Here is a 12,695-nt window from a genome sequence, read left to right as displayed (position 1 = left end):
GTCTGTCCAAACCCCTGTTTTCAAGCTGAGTTCTGTCTTGCTCATAGGAGAAGATATTTCTGACCTTCATGAGGATGCCTGGCTGTGACCTTGGCCTCCTGGCTTGGGGGGTCCAGTAGAAAGATCCCTAGTTTTGGAGTCAAAAGACCTGGGTTCAAATCCCACAGGTACAGTCTTGGACAAATCATTTCGTGTTTCTGGACTTCAGGTTCCTCATCTGTAGAATGAGCTCCTAGCTCCATTCCAGCTCTGACCCTGTGATCCAATCAAATTATTTTTAAAGACGAGGAAACTGAGGCCCAGAGAGAGGAAGGAGCTTGCTAAAGGCGCAGAGGTTCATAGGACCTGCCTGTATGACTTTGGTCAAGTCACTTCAGCTCCCTGGACCTCAGTTCCCTCTTCTGTTAAAGGAAGAGGGCTGGTGTAGGTGACCTCTGAAGCCTGTAATTCTAGCATCCTTCCTGCCCTGCGCTGTAAAGCTCAGTGCCCTGCAGGTCCTGAGCTGCTGCTTTCCCCCTTAGTGTTAATGGGCACAGCTTGGCATTCTCAGGTCACATAATCTGTCTCCTCCATGATCCACCATTTTCCAGCTTTACTGCCTTGCCATATCACAGCTGCCTGGAATTTAAAAACCCTCCCATCTCCAGGGAAATTTAAGATGTGGTGTAGGAGCAGGTGGGCATGGAGCCAGGGTGAATATCTCTGCAGCATCAGCTTGCAAGAGGCCCCTGGGGGGGAGGGCAGAGCCAGCTGGTGCCCAAGGTGGCTCCTGCCTGTGGATGAGCAGGCAGAACTTGGGGAAGGATGCCGTGTGAAACCACATGCCCTTAAGTCACAGCACTAAGAACAGTATCCTAAAAATAGGGCTGTAAAGGACTTCTGAGACCCCACTTCCTCCTTTTACAGATGAGAAACTGAGGCTAAGTAACTTACCTGAGGTCTCAGCAGGGTTTGAACCCAGCTTCTCTGACTTTTAATCTATTGTATCTTTCCAATGTACCACACTGTCTCTATAACTAGAAAATATCCTGGATCCTTCCTGCTGGGTAGGGGAGAGGGGGTGGGCACTTGGGCAGGTTTTGGGCATGAGAGTCCTAGGCATTCCCCTAGAAGGGTGATGAGTTGGGACAGGTGACCCTGACAAGCTCATCTACCACCTGGTAGGCCCTGAGTGGGGCTCCTGCTCCTCCTCTTCATCCCAGCAGACCTAGTGTAATTTCTCTGCCAAGAATAAGAGTCTTCCCCGACTGTGGGTCGTGCCTAGACTATCAGGGGCCTGGCTTCTGAATGAAGCATCCCCATAACTCCTGAAGCCCACAGGGACCCTTCCTGGCAGCCACCCAGGGCCTGACTGGAGGGAGTCCCCTGCCCAGCTCTGCCTTCCTTTGACCCACAGCTGAATTTCAGGCTATTGTCGAGTCTGCCCAGATGGCCCAGGAGTAGAAAACCTGCTCTTTCTTTCTCTGCTTCGGAGATCCTTGGGGGTAGGGTTATGCTGCTGTGTACCCAAAGTGGTTTTGTCTTTGTCTGTTCCCCTTCTGCGCTGCCCATTCAGGAGCAGGGACTAGCCATATAAGCTGTACAGGCCTAGAAGCGAGGAGGTGCCATCCCTGACTGAAATTACCTTCCTCCTTCCAGAATGCCTTTAGGATGCTTTATGAACATCTATAGCTGGGGGGTGGGGGTGGTAGTAACTGTTCAGAGCCCAGACTTGTGGTTCTCAACCCTAGGGCAAATACCCGCAAATCAACTTGTTTAAAAAATTTATTTGTTTTTAATTTTCAGCAATCACTTCTGTAAGTCTTAAATTTTCTTCCCTTCCCTCTCCCCTTCCTCCCTGACATGGCATGCAATCTTATATGGGTTCTACACATACATTCTTATTAAACACAAATCAACATTTTTTAAAAATTATTTTTTGTTGATATTTTTTGTTTTTCTATAACCTCGATTTCTTACCTTCATCCCTCCCTCCCCTATCTTACCTTTCCTTCCAGAGAGCCATCCCATCTAACAAAAAGATTTTTAAAAAGAAGGGAAAAAATTCCCAGCAAACTGAAAAAATTTTACACTATAGGCAACGTTACCTACCTGTGGGGAACACAGCTAGATGACATAGTGGTTAGAATCAGGCTTGAAGTCAGGAAGACATAAGTTCTAATCCAGCCTCAGACACTTATTAACTGTGTGACCTTGGGCAAGCCACTTAACCTCTGTCTGCCTCAGTTTCCTCATCTGTCAAATGAAGGTCAGAACAGCACCTACCCTTCAGAGTTGTTGTGAGGATCAAATGTAAAGCTTTGTAGTGCCAGGCACATAGTAGGGGCTATTTAGATGTTAGCTATTATTATTATGTGAGCCCCCCACCTGTGCCACAGTGGAGGGAAGTGCCTTCTCCAGTGGCCTTTGGGGCCACACTTGGTCCTTGAAATTCTGCAGTCTCTATCTTTTCTTGTTTCCCGATGGTCGTCCATCTGCTTTAGGGTCATCCTTATGCATCTGGTTTTCCTGGCTTAGCTTATTTCAGTTTCCATAAGTCTTTCCTTGTTTCTCTTTATTCATCATAGGGGCAGCTAGGTGGTGCACTGGATAGAGCACCAGGGCAGGAGTCAGGAGGACCTGAGTTCAAATCTCACCTCAGACGCTTGACTCTCGCTAACTGTGTAACTTTGGGCAAGTCACTTAACCCCAATTGCCTCATCCTGGGTCATCTCCAGTCATCCTGATGAATATCTGGTCACTGGATTCAGATGGCTCTGGAGGAGAAGTGAGGCTGGTGACCTGCACAGCCCTCCCTCACTCAAAAACAAAGTCAAGTGCAAGTCATGTCATCATTCCTCCGATGGCGTGGTCTTCTTTGGCAAGGAAGGGTAAACACACACTTGGGTATTTGTCATATCTATTGTTTCAGTTAACATAGCAGATAGTTTGTCTGGCCATTCCCCAATCAATGGGCATCTACTTTGTTTGAGTTCTTTGCTACCGTAAAAAAAAATGCTGCTCCAGATATTATTATATGAGGCCTAAAAAAAAAAATCAGTCACCTCATTGGGGCAAATCTCTAGTTGTAGAATCTCTGGGAAAATTTGTATTTTCATAATTCCAAATTGATTTCTAAAATGGTTGTACTAATTTACAGTTCTACCAACAATGCACTAGTGTGCCTTTCTTTCCACAACCTCTCTGACATTGACCACTCCCATCTTTTGCCAACTTTGCCAATTTTCTGGTTGTGAGGTGATTTGCATCTTCCTTTTTATTGGTGATTTGGAGCATTCTTTTGAGTCAATTTTTTTTAGATAGATTCAATTTGAGGCCAGGGAGAAAACCCTTACCCTTTCCAGACTCAAGTCCTTGTAAAGAGAGAAACCCCAGGGTGCCAGCCCTACCCTGTGTTGAGGCTGGTCCTGTGGAGGGCATAATTGCCCCCAGGGAAGTCAGGAAGTCAGACTGGGCCAGAAAGAAGCCTGTGGAGGGCTGTCTTGCTCACTTGTTTCCATCTTCTGAAGGAATACAAGTACCTTCAGGACCCTCTGTGCTTCAGTGCTCTGGGACAAGGTTCCATTGGCCCTCCTTAGTTACAGTTCTGACTCAGAAGCTTGAGCTTTCTTAATATAGTGAGACTGGAGTGGACACTGTTCAGGTGAAGATCCATAAGAGTTGTATGAAGTTCCTTCTTCTAAGGCTTTGTTGTAGATGGAAACCTGAGGCTAGAGAGAGCAGGGATAGAAGGTCACCTAAGCCAGGCTCCAGCAGTGGCGGTTCTGGAGGGGAGGAGGAGGCAGCGTACTGTTTCTTCCTATTTTTGTCCTGCCAAGGTCTATCCTGGAAGATATCCTGCTGCCGTGGAGTGGAGGAGCTGAGGCAGACCCTCAGCCTCCCATAGGGGTAAGGGGATGAGTCTGACCAGCAGGCCTGGCCTCCTGGGTGCCCTGTCTACCAGCAGTTAAGGCTTGCCTGCTTCCTTGGCCTCCCTGGTCATTCCAGGAGGCTCAGGCAAGGTGCCAGGCCCAAAGAGAGAAAGTCACTCTGGGAGGAGCTGAGCCTGACTCACCTATAACCGGTACCTTTCCTTGCCTTCTGATTGGAGGGTCAAATCTTATCAGAATACCTCCCACTGCCTCCTTCTCCTTCCCTTCCCCCTTCCCCCTTTCCCCCCACTCCAGAACTTCTGGAGCTCCTGCTCTTAGATCCCAGATTTAGAGCTGGAAGTGACCTTCGACATCCCCTGGTCTAACCCTCACATTTTACAGAGTAGGAAACTGAGTCCCAGAAAAGTGAACAGACTTGCTCATGGGCATACAGGAAATGTGCTGATTTTTTTTTTTCCCTTTGGCTCTAGAAAAGAAGGCAGGTGGGGGTGGGGCTCAGGTAGAGTTCCCTAAGCAGTACCCTTCAGTGTCCTTGTTCTCCCATTCTTTTTGCCTCTAGGCTTTCTGATGAAAGCCCTACAGGTGCTTATTTCTGGGAAGGGATGGGAGTGGTTCCAAGGCTTCTTACCCTAATGGGCTTTTCCAGGTACCTAGGTGCCCAGGTACTTAAGGTTTCACAGGAGCATTGGGGCACATTGGTGCTGTTAAAAAGTGACATCCAGCAGAATTTCTGAATGGGGGAGGGTCACATCTTCTCCAGCTCACCCAGGTAGGAGGTTCAGGGTGCTTGGCAGTTGAGGGGATGGGGGGAGATTCCTAATGGCTCCCTAGTCTAACGGGTTGGGTGCTGTAGTAGTCTCAGCACTTTGGAATGCTTCTGTTCCTAATTTAACTCCAAATGAACCTCGGATTTTTTTTTTTAAACAGGAAATTTTAGGCATATCTTGTGCCAAAGCTCCAGGCACCTCTGGCATGGAGAGGTCTAGTGTGCAAACTGGGAATTGGGGGCTCAGGGCCCAGCCTCCCAGTGGAGAGGGGGGAGAGTTTGGGAAGTCCTTTTGGTAGGTGGGTGGGTGGGTGGAAAGGTCAAAGGATCCTAGATTTTAGAGCTGCCCTCCCCCCCCCACCTTAGAGGTCATCCAGTGCAGACTCCTTCATTTGTAATTTAAATGAGGAAACTGAGGAACAGAGAAGTTAAGTGACTTGGCCAGGGTCATATAGCTAGTAAATGAATGAGACAGGATTTGAATCCAGCTTTTACTGACTGCCAGTAGTTAGTCAGACTTGGGGAGATATATTGAAGGCATGAAGTTTGTCATAACTGACCATCGGGAGCATTGCCAAGCATTTATCTCAGTAGTGAAGGTGGAGGGGGTGTCTGACAGGCATGCTTGCCTGTGTTCTTTCTAGCTTTATCTCCTCTACATCCCTTTCAGAGCCACTGCCCCTGACTGTGACTGAACCGAGAACCCCTGGCAGCTCAGGCTGTGGGTGGTGGGCACAGTGCCCAGCACCGGACCTGGCTGGGCAGGAGTGAGCCTGGAACAGTGGTTCTGTTGGCTAGCCCTGTTGGGAGCCGCAGCATGGGGGTTGGGCTTCAACTCAGCCTGGGGATCTGGTCTGACCTCTGTCCCTGCTCCCCGATAGTGGATAGTGTACCCACTGTGGTTTGCTCCCAACGTCCCCTGGGCAACCCTACCCTCTGTTCCCTCCTAATCTCCTTTATTTACATTGAAATGGTTCTGGAAAATACCAGATATGCAAAGGCCTGGGCTTGGGGGGGTGGGAAGGCAAGTATTTTAAAAATGCTGCAAATCGCTGCAGTGTTTCCCAGAAACCACAAGCACGCGTTTCTCCTGCCAACAGGGCTTGGGCTACCCCTCTGCACTGAGTCTGACTCCCCCCCAACCCCCCAAAAAAGAAAAAACCCAACCCAAAACCCACCTTTAGTGGAGGGAAGGGGAGCATGTAGGGAAGGAGTGACCAGGCAGGGGTTGGATGGGGTAGGGGGTTTGGGCAGGAGAGGGACTGATACTCCAGAGTGTGAGTGTGTATGAGTGTGTGTGTGTAAGTAAGTGTGTGTGTGAGTGTGTATGAGTGTGTGTGTGTGTGTGTGTGTGTGTGTGTGTGTGTGTGTGTGTGTGAAGGAGGGGTGGGCCTGATGTCAGGCCCCAGCCCATGGGCAGGGCCCTTGCTTCCCACCCTGACATCTCATGGCATGCTGAGAAGGAGGTGAGCTTTGCCCAGGCTCACCCCTGTCCTGGACTCCTTGTGGTTGGGGCTGGAGGGTGTTGTGCTTGGAGAAGGTTGTGTTGTTCTATTTAAATAAAAGGGATGGTGTGAGGCAGCTAGGATTCCTGGTTTTCTTTGGTTTGGGGCCCCATTTTGGTCAGGGAAATGTTTTCTTCAGTGCTTGGGGAGGAAGTAGAGACCTCAGTAGCAGCCTTGACCTTGTTCCACATGGTCCCTCCCCCTGCCTCCATCTGCCCCTTCTGCAAGCCCCTGCCTCCCCTAAGAACCCAGGCAAGGAACTGCTTTTAACCCAGGGATTCTTAATCCTGAGTCTGTGAACTCCTTTTGAAAACTATTTTGATAACTGGATTTCAGTATAATTACTTTCCCTCATAAGCCTATGTATTTTATCTTGTGTATTTAAAAACCTCCTTCTGAAAAGGGGTTCTCAGGCTTCCCCAGGCTGGGCCCTAGGGGTCCAGGACCCAAACCAGGTTAAGAACTTCATCCTTCTTAGCCCACTTATTTTGGGCAGAGAGAGCACAATCCTGGGGTCTGGGTTCTTTAGGGATGCAGGGTGCCCTGGAAAAAAGGAGAAAACCTGGCTCTGGGGACTGTTCCCATTTTTACCAGTAAGTCCCTGGGAATTGAGTTACTTTTCTAGACCTTGTAGATTTGTAGGAGTCAGAGCTCAAAGGACTTGATTAATCCAACCCTCTCCTTTTATGGGGAGGGAAAGTGAGGTGAATGACTGCTTGTACAGGGAGTAACAACTAGACCTGGGATTAGAACCCAAGTCTGAACTTCAGGCTCATCTAGAATTCCACCTTCTCCATGAGACCCTTCCTGATTGCCCTAACTACAAATAACCCTGGATTTATTTTGAATCTACTTGGATGTGTACATGTTGTTTTCCCCATTAGAATATCAGTCCCAATCCTGGATTATTATTAATTTTTAAGGTAAGCCTCTTGAGGGCTGGGACTGTTTTATTTTATTTTTTGCAGTGTCAACACATAGTAGGTACATAATGAGTGCTTGTTGATTTCCCTAAGCTTTGGTCCCCTCTACGGCCTTGGCTCTGGTTCTTGGATCTGAAGGAAATGCAAATCCATGGAGTAAAAGTGAAAATAAGGCTTAGACAGCATTTGAGCTAGATGCCCCAGCTCTGGGTCTCTCCTCCTCCAGGCTCGTCTTCTTCCTACTCATCAGCTGCCTTCTTGTCAAGACTCTCTGACTGAGCCCGCCATCTTGGAGACTCCTTCCTGGTTTCTTCTCTGGTCCTCTATTCAAAGTGCCCTTTTCCCGTTCCCTCCTTTTCCCCTTCCCCTCCCTTCCAATTGGAAGACAGTAGGGAGGACTAGTTTGTAAATCTCAGTCTCCTAGCCAGGTACAGGACAGAGGGGAAATATCCCTAGGATCTCCTCCCCAGCTGCTCTGGCTTCCCCCCATTCCCTCCCCCAACCCCGATTGCCTTGTATTTCTTTGTATTGTGTATATTTGTATATGGACATGTTTTCTCCCTTTACAGAATGTAAACTTAAAAGCAGGAGCTTTCTCTTTTGACTTTGTACTTAGCACAATTCCTTGCATGTAGTAGACACTTAATAAATAACTTTTGATTGATTGATTAGCTGCGTGACCTTAAGCAAATCACTTCCCCTCTGGAGGCTTCTTTGGAACATAGAGAATGTTGAGTTGGTCTCTCCAAATAAAAGGGGGAGCTGTCAGGTCAGAGACCTGGCCGACTTGAGTTTGGGGCCCATTTTGGTTGGATAAATGTTTTCCTCCATCTGTGGAGAGGAGGCTGAGGTCTTGGTTGCTTCCTTGACTTTCTAGAAAATGAAGAGGCAGAACTGAGCAGGATGCCTAAGGTCTCTTGTGGTCCTAACATTTCATGTTTCTTCTGAGAACCGGAAAACAGGACGGGATGGCAAAGGAAGGAGTTCATATGAGCTATATATAAAATCTTGTCAATAGGATTAGGAGGCCTAGGCATGGGTGAATGAGCAAGATTGAGATCTTCTCTGGACGTCTTTATAAATAGAGGAGAAATTCACATCTGCCTAAGAGAGCTGGTTCGGTACCAAGGCGAGCCATGGGATCATAGATTAGGGGCTTAGAGGGAAACTGGGCCAACACTTTCATTTTTTTTTTTTAAATTTTTACATTAGTCATGTTGTAAAAAAGTATTAGATCCAATGGGAGGAACCATAAGAGACAAGAAACAAAACAAAAAAAGAGAGCAAATAGTATGCTTCCATCTGCATTTAGACTCCATAGTTCTGTCTTTGGATGCGGATAGTATTTTCCATCAGGAATCTTTTGGAGTTGTCTTAGGTCCTTGCATTGTTGAGAAGAGCCAAGTCTATCAAAGTCAGTCATTGTACAATGTGGCTATTATTGTATACAGTGTCCTGGTTTGCTCACCTCACTCAACATCAGTTCATATAAGTCTTTTCAGATTTTTCTGAAGTCTGCCTTCTCATCATTTCTTATAGTAAAGTTGTATTCTGTTACGTTCATATATCACCACTTGTTCAATCATTCCCCAATTGATGGGCATCCCCTCGATTTTCAGTTCTTGGTCACCAGAAAAAGAACTGTTACAAATATTTTTGTATATGTAGGTCCTTTTCCCATTTTTATGATCTCTTTGGAATACAGACTTAGAAATGGTATTGCTGGATCAAAAGGTATGCACAGTTTTATAATTCCAAATTGTTTGTCAGAATGGCTAAATCAGTTCACAACTCCACCAACAATGTATTAGTATTCCAATTTTCCTACATCTTCTCCAACATTTATCATTTTCCTGTTTCGTCATGGTAGCCTATCTGATAGGTGTGATGTGGTACCTCAGAGTTGTTTTGATTTGCATCTCTCTAATCAATGGTGATTTAGAGCATTTTTTCATATGACTCTAGATAGCTTTAATTTCTTCCTCTGAAAACTGCCTGTTCATATCCTTTGACTATTTATCAATTAGGGAATGACTTATGTTCTTATAAATTTGACGTAGTTCTCTACATATTTTAGAAATGAGACCTTTATCCGAGACACTGACTGGCTATAAAAATTGTTTCCCAGCTTTCTGCTTCCTTTCTAATCTTGGTTGTATTGTCTTTGTGCAAAAACTTTTCAATTTAATGTAATCAAAATTGTTCATTTTGCATTTTATAATGTTCTCTATCTCTTGTTTGGTCATAAATTCTTCCCTTTTCTGTAGATCTGACAGGTAAAGTATTCTTTGCTCTTCTAGGTTGCTTATAGTATCAACCTTTATATCTAAATCATGTACCCATTTTGACTCTCTTGATATAGGGTGTAAGATGTTGATCTATGCCTAGTTTCTGCCATACTAATTTCCAGTTTTCCCAGCAGTTTTTGTTAAATAGTGAGTTCTTATGCCAGAAACTCCAATACTTTCATCTTACAAAAGGGGAAATTGAGACCCAAGGAGGCTAAGAGAATTATGGGATGATAGAGCTGAAAGGGACCTCTGTGCCAGCCCTCTCATTTTATAGATGGGGAAACTGAAGTCCATGGATGCCAAGTGATTTATAGGATCATAGATTTAGAGCTGGAATAGGCCGTAGCAGTCAATTCCTTCAATTTACAGATGAGGAAAATGAGGCCCAGAGAAGTGGATTGATTTTTTCAGGGTCATCTGGTGAATGGATTGTCTGAAGCAGGATTTGAATCTGAGTTTTCTTGACTCCTAAGTCTAGTACCAAGGATCATAGGTGATGACCTCTTGGTGTGTGTTTTCTCTCTTTCTTATTTGATTGTAATTTCTTTGAAGGCTAATCTACTTAAACCTTAATGCATTTTTACATCCCACCTGTCACCTAGCATGGTACTTTGTGTCCAATAAATATTTGTTGAATGAATAAATCTGTTCTACATCCCACAAGCCTCTACTTTCCATCTTAGTAACCTTTTATACCCTAGTACCAGCCTAGACCTGCCCCTCCCTAGCAGTTCCTCCTGGTGCTAAGATTCTCCCTGTATTATTGTATGTCTCAGATATATCCCTAACACTGTGTTGGTGAGAGAGAGAGAATAATGATGAGAGCTGGTATTTTCAAAGCACTTTTTTGACGAGGAGACTGAGGGTCAGAGAAACTCAATGGCTTCTCCATGTCAACCAGCTAGTAAGTCAGGGAAAGAGGGAGGTAGTCTTCATTCATGTCTCTTCTAAAGCAGAGATAGTCTTCTCTCTTCTGGATCTCCTTCCTACAGGTTCTCCCCATCCCTTTAATTCTTGGGAATAAACTCAGTTCATCTTCTAAATCTCTCCCACCCCCAATTTGTTTTGGTCCTGTCTATAGCTTGTGGTCATGTCCTGCTTTCTCTGACTTTTTGGAAGGGGGATTTGTTTGGGGGGGGGTGAGTTGGGTTCACTGGAATGGGATTTGGTTGGGGGAAGGAACCCATCCTATTCAAGCCTGCTTGTGAGAGGCAGGTCTGTGAAAGAATGAGTTCCCTGGAGGGATCTCCTGTGTACTCCCCTCCACCACCCCATGTCCATTCCCCTTGTCTAGTCCCAGAGGCATCTCTGTTGAAGAAGGAGGCAGATTTGGGGGAATGGGCCACAGTTCTGAGCATCTGGTCCCTAGGGATGAGAGAGGAATGTGCTTCCCTTCTTGGCTTTGGGTCCTGGAGGGGGTGGAATGTGGTGGGGCAGGGGCTGCTGCTTCCTTCCTCCCCCTGCCGTCTTTGTATTGGAATGTTGGAAGATGGGAATCTGTGCAGCAATGATTTTTCCCAGCCAGAGCAACAGATTACAGCTGGAGACTGGGGACAGCTCCTGGGCAGGCAGGGGGTGTGATAGGGAGGAGAGAGACAGCTCATCACTTCTGTGTGTGGGTGCCTCTGTTTCAGCTCTCATTCCCCGCTAACAGGCAGACTAGGAGCAAACTCGGCCAGATTCAGGGTTGGGTAGCTGAGAATTTCAGGGCTCCAGGTGTGAGCTGTCACAGTGGCAAGGAGAGTTGGGGGACTAGAGCTCCTCCAGGCTGTGGATTCTGAAAGAGGAGGAGCAAAGGGGTCTATGCACCACTCCTGATGCCTAGAAACGTAGTCTCGCTCTACCAAGGCCTCACTGGACAGATGGCAAGCTGGCGCTGTTTCAGAGAGCTGACATAGTGTGGACACCATGCAGAGCATCATCACAGGTTCCACAGTCAAATCCTGCTAGCCAGGAGTCCTGGTGGATAGTGTTGGACTTAAGTCAGGAAGCTCTGACTGTGTGTCCTGCCTCAGCGATATGAGAAGGACTAGGCACATCAGTTGAGGTATTAAGTTCTGACTCTTCTCACTGTGTGACCCTGGACAAGTCTCCCTCTCCTCACCTCAGTTTCCTCTTCCATAAAATGGGGATGATGATAATAGTGCCTACCTAACAGGGTTGTTGTGAAGATCAGATGATATAAGTGAAGTGCTTTGAAAACCTGAAAGCACTGTCTAAATGTTGTTCAGTTGTGTCAGACTTTCTGTGACCCCCATTTGGGGTTTTCTTGGCAAAGATACTGGACGAGTTTGCCATTTCCTTCTCCAGCTCATTTGACAGATGAGAAAACTGAGGCAAACAGGGTAAAGTGACTTGCCCAGGGTCACACAGCTAGTAAGTGTCTGAGGCTGGATTTGAACTCAAGAAAATCAGTCTTACTGACTCCAGACCTGGTGCTCCATGAACTGACCCACGTAGCTGCCCCTTTATAAATGCTCCATATTATTATAGCGGCTGCTCAGTGATGCAGTGGTTAAAGTCAGGAAGACCTGAGTTCAAATTCAGCCTCATATCTACTTAGGAGTTATATAACCTTGGGCAAGTCACTTAACCCTCTGTCTGCCTTAGTTTTCTCCTCTGTGGAATGGGGATAATAATAACACCTGTTGCTTAGGGTTGTTGAGGATCAAATGAGATAATGTTTGTAAAGTGCTTTATAAACCTTGGAGTACTGTGTAAATGTTCACTATTAGCCTGCCTCTGGGGCTTACTACTTGTACAGCCTTGGATCAGGTCATTTCGCCTTTTGGGCCTTTGTTTCTTCACTTGCAAAATGAGGTAAAATGATGGGGATAAGTTGACCTCTGAGATCTCTTCCAGCTCTGAGTCTGTGATCCTGTGAGTGCTGCCCTTGGAATCAAGATCTGAGTTCAAATCCAGCCTCAGACACTTAATAGCTGTGTGACCTTGGAAAAGTCACTTACACTTTATCTAAAGACTTCCATTTTCTATGTCCCTTCTAGCTCTAAATCTAAGATCCTGTGGTCCCACCTCTGATAATTATCAGATTATGTGATCCTGGGCAAATTGCTTGATCTCTCAGAGCATCAGTTTTCTCACCTCTAAAATGGGAACATCTATCTACCTTTCAGAGTTTGTGATGAGAAAAGGACTTTTTAATTCTGAGGCTTTAGAAAGGTGTGCCATGATGGACTGAAGGCTGGTTCCTTTCTTAATTGTCTTCTTGGCACACTATGCCCTTTGCCCCCTCATCTGACTCACCAGCCCCTCCCTCCCTCGGTAGGCACTTCCTCTCAGTGGGTGTGGAGGTGATTCACTCTTTCCTTCTCTGGCTT

General features: G+C 46.3%; 1 protein-coding gene across 8 annotated transcripts in view; it reads left to right on the top strand.

Annotated features, from left to right (window-relative positions):
• Positions 1-12,695, top strand: part of MYO18A (myosin XVIIIA) — a 148,506-nt gene that overhangs the window by 14,055 nt on the left and 121,756 nt on the right. The window lies entirely within an intron of this gene.

The sequence above is a fragment of the Notamacropus eugenii genome, chromosome 2 (genome assembly GCF_028372415.1).
Source record: "Notamacropus eugenii isolate mMacEug1 chromosome 2, mMacEug1.pri_v2, whole genome shotgun sequence".
NCBI lineage: Eukaryota > Metazoa > Chordata > Mammalia > Diprotodontia > Macropodidae > Notamacropus > Notamacropus eugenii.
The sequence above is the reverse complement of the archived record's forward strand: the minus strand, read 5'-3'. Positions and strand labels throughout refer to the sequence as shown.